This window comes from Psittacula echo (assembly GCF_963264785.1).
Source record: "Psittacula echo genome assembly, chromosome: 8".
In the NCBI taxonomy this organism is placed as follows: domain Eukaryota; kingdom Metazoa; phylum Chordata; class Aves; order Psittaciformes; family Psittacidae; genus Psittacula; species Psittacula echo.
The window spans coordinates 23,541,125-23,550,112 of NC_137744.1; positions in this window are offsets into that span (position 1 = coordinate 23,541,125).

Below are 8,988 nucleotides of genomic sequence, written 5' to 3' on the forward strand. Positions count from 1 at the left end.
CCGTTTGACAGCTCATTGATGTAAATCATGATTTTGGGTTCTCTTTGTGAGAACTGCTCTTTCCCAGTGCTGCAAACTGCCGCTCGCACACAGCCGCAGCCGTCATGCAGTGTCACTTCATCCTCTGTGCCATCCAGGGGAGAGGGGTCGCTGGGAGGTGTGATGGGGTCATGATGTAGGATAAGGTTTGACTGTGCACTGAGCTTACAACAGCCTGGCCATGTCCATAGAGGTGTCCTGTGGCTTCTGCTACAGCAAATAACCTAGAATCAGAAAACCATAGACATAGGTTTGGGTTGGAAGGGAGCTTAAAGCTTATCCAACCCCTGTCACAGGCAGGGACCCCTTCCACTAGAGCAGCTTGCTCCAAGCCCCTGTGTCCAGCCTGGCCTTGAACACTGCCAGGGATGTGGCAGCAGTGATGGCTGATCCCTTGCAAGCAGGAGTTGGTTCTGGGCTGATCAGAACTGTCACTGCCTGGGGGTTTTCCCTGCTTCTAGAGCCGGAGCAGCAAACTGGATTGTTGGAGGTGAAATAGCCTTGTTTGTGTGGTGTGAAGGGATGGAGGGAAGCTCCCACATCGAAGGTGAGGTGCAGACTCAGCACCTGCTGAATAAAGAGCACTCGAGAAAGCCCCCTCTGTCCCTCCAGGTGCCCTCTCGAAACTCAGGCTGTGCAGGGATTGGTATTCAGAGAGTTTCCCTGCTGCCATAACTTGCACTACATCATCTGCTCTTACAAATAAACCAATTTAATTACAGCCATGCTCTTTAATCATCCCTCCTGGCACACTGACACATGCAGGTGAGTTGTGTTTCAGCCTTCACTCAGGTCCTCTGAATTGCCATGTTTCCTTTTAGTCTGAAGATGCTCAGTGAATATGTGTGCTTTAGGTAGGAATGGTTCATTTTTGTTTTCTCTCTGCTCCATCTCTAATTGCCTACAAGCATCCGCATGTTCATGAGAAACAAATCTGTAGCTTTCACTAAATGGTTCTACAGAATATTTGTATTTGCAAGTAGAAATAGAAAGGATAATAACATTGCAGTGAAGGGATTACACTGCATCTGCTCTATTGGACCCAAATTCACACTAAAAACGGTCACAAAAAAATCCATTAGGTTTCTAAAGATAAACCAACACCACAAAGTCCTGTGATGTCTGGAAGTTACAACTTCATATGTGCCATCACCACGAACCAGGCAGTACTAAGAAAACTTCTGCTCCTGGTCATCACACCCATGCTTACTAACCTGCCACCGCTGGCCTCGCCGCTGCCTCTCTGATGTGGGTCAGGACAACCCAGGCTGGGCTACAACCAGCAAGTCAGGCTGTGTTTAACAGCACAGCAGAGAGGGAGACCCTCCTCCCTCTACCTGCTGCTCACACTCCTTCCCATGTCACCTTTTGCTGCTCCTGTCCTGCCATGGTGCTCTGTTTGAAGGGTAACACAGGGTGCAGTGTTTCTTGATGTGGGTTTCCGTTTGTGTCCCTTTGCTGCTGAATGCATCTCTTTAATTCTAATCAGTGGTTTATTTGTTTAATAGTGTCCAGGAAACATACCCGAGGGAGAATCTGAACACAGCCACAGAGCTGAGAAAGATTCATGTTATATGACAAAACATTGTAAAAGGCTATTCCCACATTTGGGTCAATATCTGCTATTAATATCACAAGCAATGAGTAAATGAGTGTCACCTTATTATATGTTATTATATTTAATGAGAGCCAGTATTTACTTTTCCTCTAAAGACCTTTGAGGACCACATCACCATCGTGTGCTCTGGCAGCCAGGAGGGCACTCTGCCATCTCAGTGGTGCTGAGTTTAGCACAACCACCACATCTGAGCTTTGAGAGGGCACTATGTGGCCTATCTCTTATTCTTGGACAAAGTTATCAGCATTTCACTTAGTCTCCATTGCTAGCAGAGAAATGCCTTATTTGTGGGGACAAATCTCTTTCCATCTGCAGGTGATATCTGCTGTGGAAGCTAATGAAGAGAGCAGTAATTTGTGAAAGCAGCTCCAGGACTCTAATGTGGATATTGCTGTGGCTTATCCAGCAGCTCCAGGTCCCTGCTGTGCTCTGGGTGAGCAGTGGCAAAGCAGCTCATTTGCTGACATCTACACTTTCATTCCCACCTCCCTTAATTTCCTGTGTTAATGCAAAGAATAAGAATCTCCGGGATCTATAGGCAGTGCAGGAGCCCAGCTGCGTTCTGCACGTGGTGGCCAATGCGTATATGAGCCCAAGCCAGAAAGCTCCTCACCCCCGAGCAGCCGCCTCCACAGGGAAGCTTCCAAACCGCTGCATCCTAGCAGGATTTCTTCCTTCATCTTTTTGCATTCATCAGCTGTCCCCTGCTCATTCATCGCTGCAAGCTCTTGGCACCATGCTGTGGCTTTTCCATTGACTGCCTCTGCTTTCCTTGCAGCACCATGCACAGAGAGCACAGATCCCCAGGACCCACCACCATGGAAATGAAACCAAACCACATAGAATCGTAGAATCCCAGACTGCTTTGTGTTGGAAGGGGCCTTAAAGCTCATCCAGTTCCAGTCTCTTGCTGCTGAGGGGAACAGTCAGGTTAAAGCCACTCCCCCTTGTCCTATCTCTACATCCCTTGTGCAAAGCCCCTCTCCAGGTTTATTGTGGGCCTTTTCCAATGCTGTAGTTGCTTATACACAGCATTTTTCCTTCTCTTGGTTTAATTTGGGATGTGTACACCTAAATGTTAAATCTGCATTACAAAGTAATTACTGAGTAATTGAAATGTCATAGTCCTGGATTAAACTCCTTAAGCAGAATTAAATGAGAGGTTTCTGTTCCTGGCTTAGAAGGGCACAGTGTGAATGTTTGATAGCAGCAGCAAAGCCAGAATTACAGGTTAGGCTCCCATCTGTGTGCATGACTAACACCAGGAAAAACAAAACCAGTCTGAACTCCTCAAGGCTGGAGCCAAGACACAATGAAGAAGATGTAACTTATTTTAGATCCAGCTTTCTGCTGCAAGGAAGCAGTTCCTGCTACAGCCACGGGCTCTTGTGGCTTGGAGCTGGGGCTGCATCACAGGGAGGATGCCTGGACCCTGTGTGGATGCAGTATGTCCATCCCAGACATCCTGTGGTGCTTCATTTGGTGGGACTGGCCTTGCTACTGCTCAAAGCAAACCTGCTGAAGCTGTGCAGCCACCTCTTGTTCTTCTTGGAAGTGATTTAAAAGCTCACAACTGCAGTGATCCTGGTCCTGCCAGCGGTTACACTGCACTGCAGGGTCAGAATTTCAGCAAATACTCACTGGGTATGGGGAAAGAATCACAGAACCCCAGACTGGTTTGGGTTGGAAGGGACCTCAAAGCTCCTCCAGTTCCAACCCCTGCCACAGGCAGGGACCCCTTCCACTGGAGCAGCTTGCTCCAAGCCCCTGTGTCCAACCTGGCCTTGAACACTGCCAGGGATGGGGCAGCCACAGCTTCTCTGGGCAGTCCCTACAGGCCTGAGCCCCTTTAGGCACTGGAGCTGCTCTAAGGTCTCCCCTTCAGGAGCCTTCTCTTCTCCGGGCTGCCCCAGCCCAGCTCTCTCAGCCTGGCTCCAGAGCAGAGCTGCTCCAGCCCTCGCAGCAGCTCTGCGGCCTCCTCTGGACTCATTGCTGGTCTCCACTGGGACATGGAGCTGTTGGAAGGAATCCCACCCCAGTACCTGGCAGTGGCTGCGCATTGTGTCCCTGTGCATCGTGTCCCTGTGCAGAGCCAGCTGGAGGCCAGGCTCTGCAGTCAGTGTCTGTAGGTCACAGGGGTGTTTTGTGCCACCTATCCCTGTGTCGCTGGCTCCTGCTCTGCCGGCAGCGGGAGGGAAGCAGCTGGGAGTGAAGGCAAAGGAAAAGCCTCCTCCAGGCTTTTCTGTGCTCCGGCCAGCCCTGGGAGGAACAAGAGGGTTCCTTATGTCTGCTCCCATATTTAACACAGGAGGGAAATGCTCTCTCCAGCCACCTACTGACCCTTCGTTCTGCATGTCCTGGTGTGCAGGACAGTGGTGACTTCACCGCAGGGTGTGGGACACATCACTGCAGGCGCTGGGGACAACACGGTGCATTTGTCACTGTTGGTCTGAACCTGTCACCATCTCCAGCTCTGCACTGGGAATCTCCATCCAAGCTCGCGGCTGGGCAGGGGCTGGTGGTTATGGAAGGAAGCAGCAGAAATGCTCTCCACTGAGCTGATTTGGCTTTAAACTCCTACCCAAGGAATGTTGAGTCTTCCCATAGCTGCCTTGCTCCTCATGGGAGCCAAAACCACCCCATGGTTTGGCTGGAGGCTGCAGTTCTCAGCCCACCTCCTTTCCATTTCCTTGCCAGCAGCTCAGCTGCCTTCATGACATGCCAGCGAGTGCAAATTCCCATTTCCTTCCTCAGCTAATCCTGAAAGGGACAATAAATAACAAGAGGAGTCTTTTAGAAGCAGGTACAACATACATCCGTGGCATGTTACTGAGGTTATACGGTAATTTGTTCTCAGCGTATCTATTGGTATGAGCATCATTTGTATAGGTCTGTGCTACAGAATGGCTCCCTTCTCCTGCAGCAGTGTCCTTCCTCCTGGAGGTGATTCCCTGGAGCTGATCTGGAAGCAAACAAACAGAAACCCATTTTCTGTGGAAAGAGATCAAGCCAAATGAAATCACAGAGGTTTTTTAGGAAAAGCCTTACGATTCTTCACCTAGAACAACAGGAAACTCAAGAATCGTTGTAAATCCACCTTCTTTTAACAGCTTATTGCTAAGAAATGACAAATGGCTGTTATTTGGCATGATCCAAATCCCTGCCGACCCCTGCGTGCTCCGTGCTCGCTGCAGTAAGGAGCAGGACATGCGGAGCAGCCACTGCAGACGGCCTGGAGGTGTCAGGAGTGTCCCTGAAGACAGGCAAAGAGGGAGGCAGGGGGAAGCGCGGCGGGGAAAATGCGGTTCCCAGCGTTAGTGAGGAGCTGAGAGGGGGCTCCTGGCCAGACCTGGGCCGGAGGAGGTGGGAAGAGGAGGCTGGAGCAGGAGGGGGACGACGAGGAACTACGGTTGGAGGGGTCTGAGCGAGCGCTGGTCCCTGCGAAGAGTGAGAGGAGGAACGTATTGGCACAGGGTGCCCAGAGAAGCTGTGGCTGCCCCATCCCTGGCAGTGTTCAAGGCCAGGTTGGACACAGGGGCTTGGAGCAAGCTGCTCCAGTGGAAGGGGTCCCTGCCCGTGGCAGGGGTTGGAGCTGGAGGAGCTTTAAGCTCCCTTCAACACAAACCAGTTGAGTTCTGTGATTCTATTCTAAACGACCTTGGTTTGGTTCAAAGCAGAGCACTGCTGTGGGCAGCCCCCGGAGAGGTGCCCGGCACAGGCACAGCCCTGTCGTGGGCTGAGTGCGATGCCTCAGTGCCTGGGCATGGGCAGGATTAGGGCACTGAGCCCATGCACCCACAGCAGAGCTCTGAGCACCCATCCCAGCCTGGCCGAGCTCCACAGCGCAGCCCGAGCTGCAAGCCCCACCGGAGGCTTTGGGCAGCTGATTCCCCTGGGTCAGCATGGTTTGGTACTCTGAGGGGAAAGAGACCACGTCCTGCTCCTGCCACTGGTATCCAAGAGCTAAAGACATCCTTAAGGGAAAACAGATCATACCTCCCTTCAGTGAAAGGCAAAAGGAGCTAACTCAAAGCCATTTCTTTGCCTCCACATGAGAGCTGAGCTGTAGCATGCTCACTCCGTGGGACCTTTCCACTTGCCTGCCTTTGCAGCAGCTCTCAGGGGTTATTTTGACCTTCTCTGCTAGAAATAGGAGTCTGGTGGCTTTTCCCAGCTCATTTCCAGCAGTTTGGTTCTTGGGTACTGCTTGAAACACTGGACACAGGGAGTCTGCAGCAAAGCAAGCTGAGCTCGGCCCCATGCACCATCTGGCTTGGCTGTCTCTTTTCTCGCCTACAGGCTCTGCTGCACAGTCACTGCAGGAAGGCAAAATCAATTTTAAATGGGTTAACTCTTATGAGTGTACCTCTTTCTTGACTATCTGTCATAGGCTCATTTAGATAGATTAACTCCTGCGAGTCTAGCTCTGCATCCCGAGCACATCCCGAATTAAGGAAATCTGGTTTCATAAGTTCTATTGGAAGGGCACTGACTCATCACAAGTGCAGGCCAGTGTCTGTCTATGTGGATGCAGCAGTCACGCTGTGGGCAGGGGTATCTGCTGCCAGACCCCAATGGTCATTTCACCTCTGGAGCTGGAACAGCTGCAGACCCGGAGCACTCGGCACAGCGGCTGCTGGAGCTTAGCCTGAATCCTGCTGGAAGCAGCCTGGGTTCCATGGAGGGAAGGTGGCTCCTCTCTGGCACGGTGCTCGCAGCACGATGCTGGCATCAAGTAGAACGGGCACTGCTGCAGTGCACAAATCCTGTTAGGAATGCCAGGCAGAGTTTAACCCGCTCCTTGGTTTTTACAACAGCAAAATGAGCAGCTATTCCTACCAAGCCCTTAAAGAAAACGTTGCCATTCCTGGGACTGAGGTTACATCCCCAGGCAGATAAACCCCATGCACACAGCACAAAGAAATATGTCAAGGACCAGAAGAAAGCACTTTAAGAGATACTATCTGTGTGTAAAGAGCCCAGTGAGTAACTACTCATATGAACTTTGATGTGAAGAGCCAGCAGGCCCTTTCTGGAGGAGCTCGCTGGCTCTGAGCACATGCATTCAGCAGTGTGAGGTGCCCTGCCAGCCTCCAGTGAGAGCAAATATTGACATCTTGGGGAGGAGGGAAGAGAGACTTGTAAATAGCATCTGGGATAAAGCTTTGTTTAAGCAGACAGAACCTTTCTGCTCACAAGCAATGAAACCCAGCAAAGACCAAATGTCAGACCGGAGCCTTTAAAGAGCAAGGCAAATGACCACAGTAAAGGACACATTACAATAAATAAAGCTGAAATCGTCAGCAGCCCTCGGAGCACTTGGAGGAAATAGAAGCTGCTTCTACAGAGCTCCAGCATCAGCATCCCCCCATCATAACACAATGTGCAGGACCCGCTGCAGAAGCCAGTTTCCAGCTCATGCTATTGAGGATGATCCTGAACCAACAGCAGATGATTTCTCCTCCTTCTTCAGTGCATGGAGTGTCAGGATTGTGCTGCTTCCCAGCACAGAGCAGCAGCACCGAGGGTCCCACTGAGCTGTTCTGAGCAGAAAAGCAGAGTTTCCCCAGGGGAAGAGCTGTGGGGCTCACTCACCAGCACCCCAATGCTGAAGACAGCCAGACAGACCCAGCTCCCCCAGTGCCTGTGGAGCAGGCGCTACAGGACACACTCCAAATGGAAAGGGGTAAGGATGAGCATGGCTGTGTAACAGCATCAGGCTTGGGGCATCCTCCGTGCCTGGGCAGTGCTGCATGCACAGGCAGGGAAACACACTCCGAGGTTTGCTTTGCCAGCCTGGAAACATGCTCCATGCTTTGCCAGCCTCTTGCTTGTGCATCCAGCTCATGCTAAACCTCCAGTTTACTTCCAACCTCAAGTTCATCACCAAAAGGGAGCAGCAAATCTAACCCATTAAAGCAGAGCTTTGTCTGTTCTTCAAGGGGAAAACTCAAGCCTGGCTTATTGCACTGCTTAGTTACACAGGATGGAAACCTCTGGGATGCAGCAGCCAGGCCAGGCAGGGGCTTTATCCTGATGGCAACCATGACTGTTCTTATTCCTGCTAATGAGGGTCAGGCCAGTGCTCAAATCACTTCCCATTAATTGAGGGCTGAACAAAGCAAGCTCAGTGAGGCTTAAAGCCAGTGCAAGCCCTGCACATGAGCTGATCCCACTCACGCGCGTAGGCGATGGTAAGAGACTTCCACAGGGGTGGCAGTGGCGGAGCCCTGACCGCAGGGATGCAGCACAAAGCTCAGCTCAGTCTGTGTTCCCAAGTGCGTGCTGGGGACAGCAGCTTGTTTGGAAGCACAGCTTTTGAGCTCCGGTTGGATGCATGTGGCCCTCAGCATGTTGAAATTCAGACTCCAGTGTCATCCCAGCCCCTCGCATGCCATTTGCTGTGATTTCTGTATTTCTGCCTGTTGTAGTTCCATCTGAAGGATAACCACATTGCTTCAACCTGAGGACTAACCCGGGTTTTATGCTGCATAACATGAATCAGGGATGTGAAACTATGGCCATAATTGCTTTGAGCCCTCTAACCTGAGGTACTGTGGGACAGAACCATGCCCAGATGCTCTCCAGTGCAGTGGGCACTCCTGTTACAGCACCATGGTCCCAATATTCCCTATCAAAGGGAATGGCAGGCTCTGGCTCTGACTATTGCTCAGGTGCAGATGACACCACAGCCCTGGCTCCCATGGATGCTGTTATGGGAAAATGCTAATGTGACTTTTGCTGCTTATTTGTTGTGGGCCAACACTAGAAACAAGAAACCACAAATTATACCTGGCTATAGAAAAGACAACGGCAGCTCTGCAGAGTCACTTCAGGAATCATGGGGCAGGACGTGACCATAGCATAACAGTGTACAAATGTGCCTGTACCCTCTCCCAAATATCCTGTGGAGCCAGTACCAGTCTGTCCCTGCTGCCACCAGGCCCTGGGCTGCACCATCCACCAGCAAGGCTCAAGCTCCAGTTTGTGCCTTCAGCCAAGAGCTGTCTCAGGGCTTGATGCTCCAGCAGCTCTTTGTTCAGCAAAGGCCAGCAGTGATGAGGGGAGGCCTGGGGAGATGGCAGCAGCTTGGTACGTGGTTGTGCCCAGCTGAGGTCACTGTGCACTTATCGTGCCTTTGTTACATGGCAAAATAAAGGGAAAAAAATAAAGAGTAAACTGGGAAATGCCAGAACTTTACATCACTGCAGTGGGGCGAGCTGTCCTGCCATGGTGTGCTGGCAAGCACCGGAGAAGCATGGAATGGTTTGGGTTAGTGCGAGCTAGAGTGACCTCTGTTAGAGGAGGCCATGGAGCTGCTGCGAGGGCTG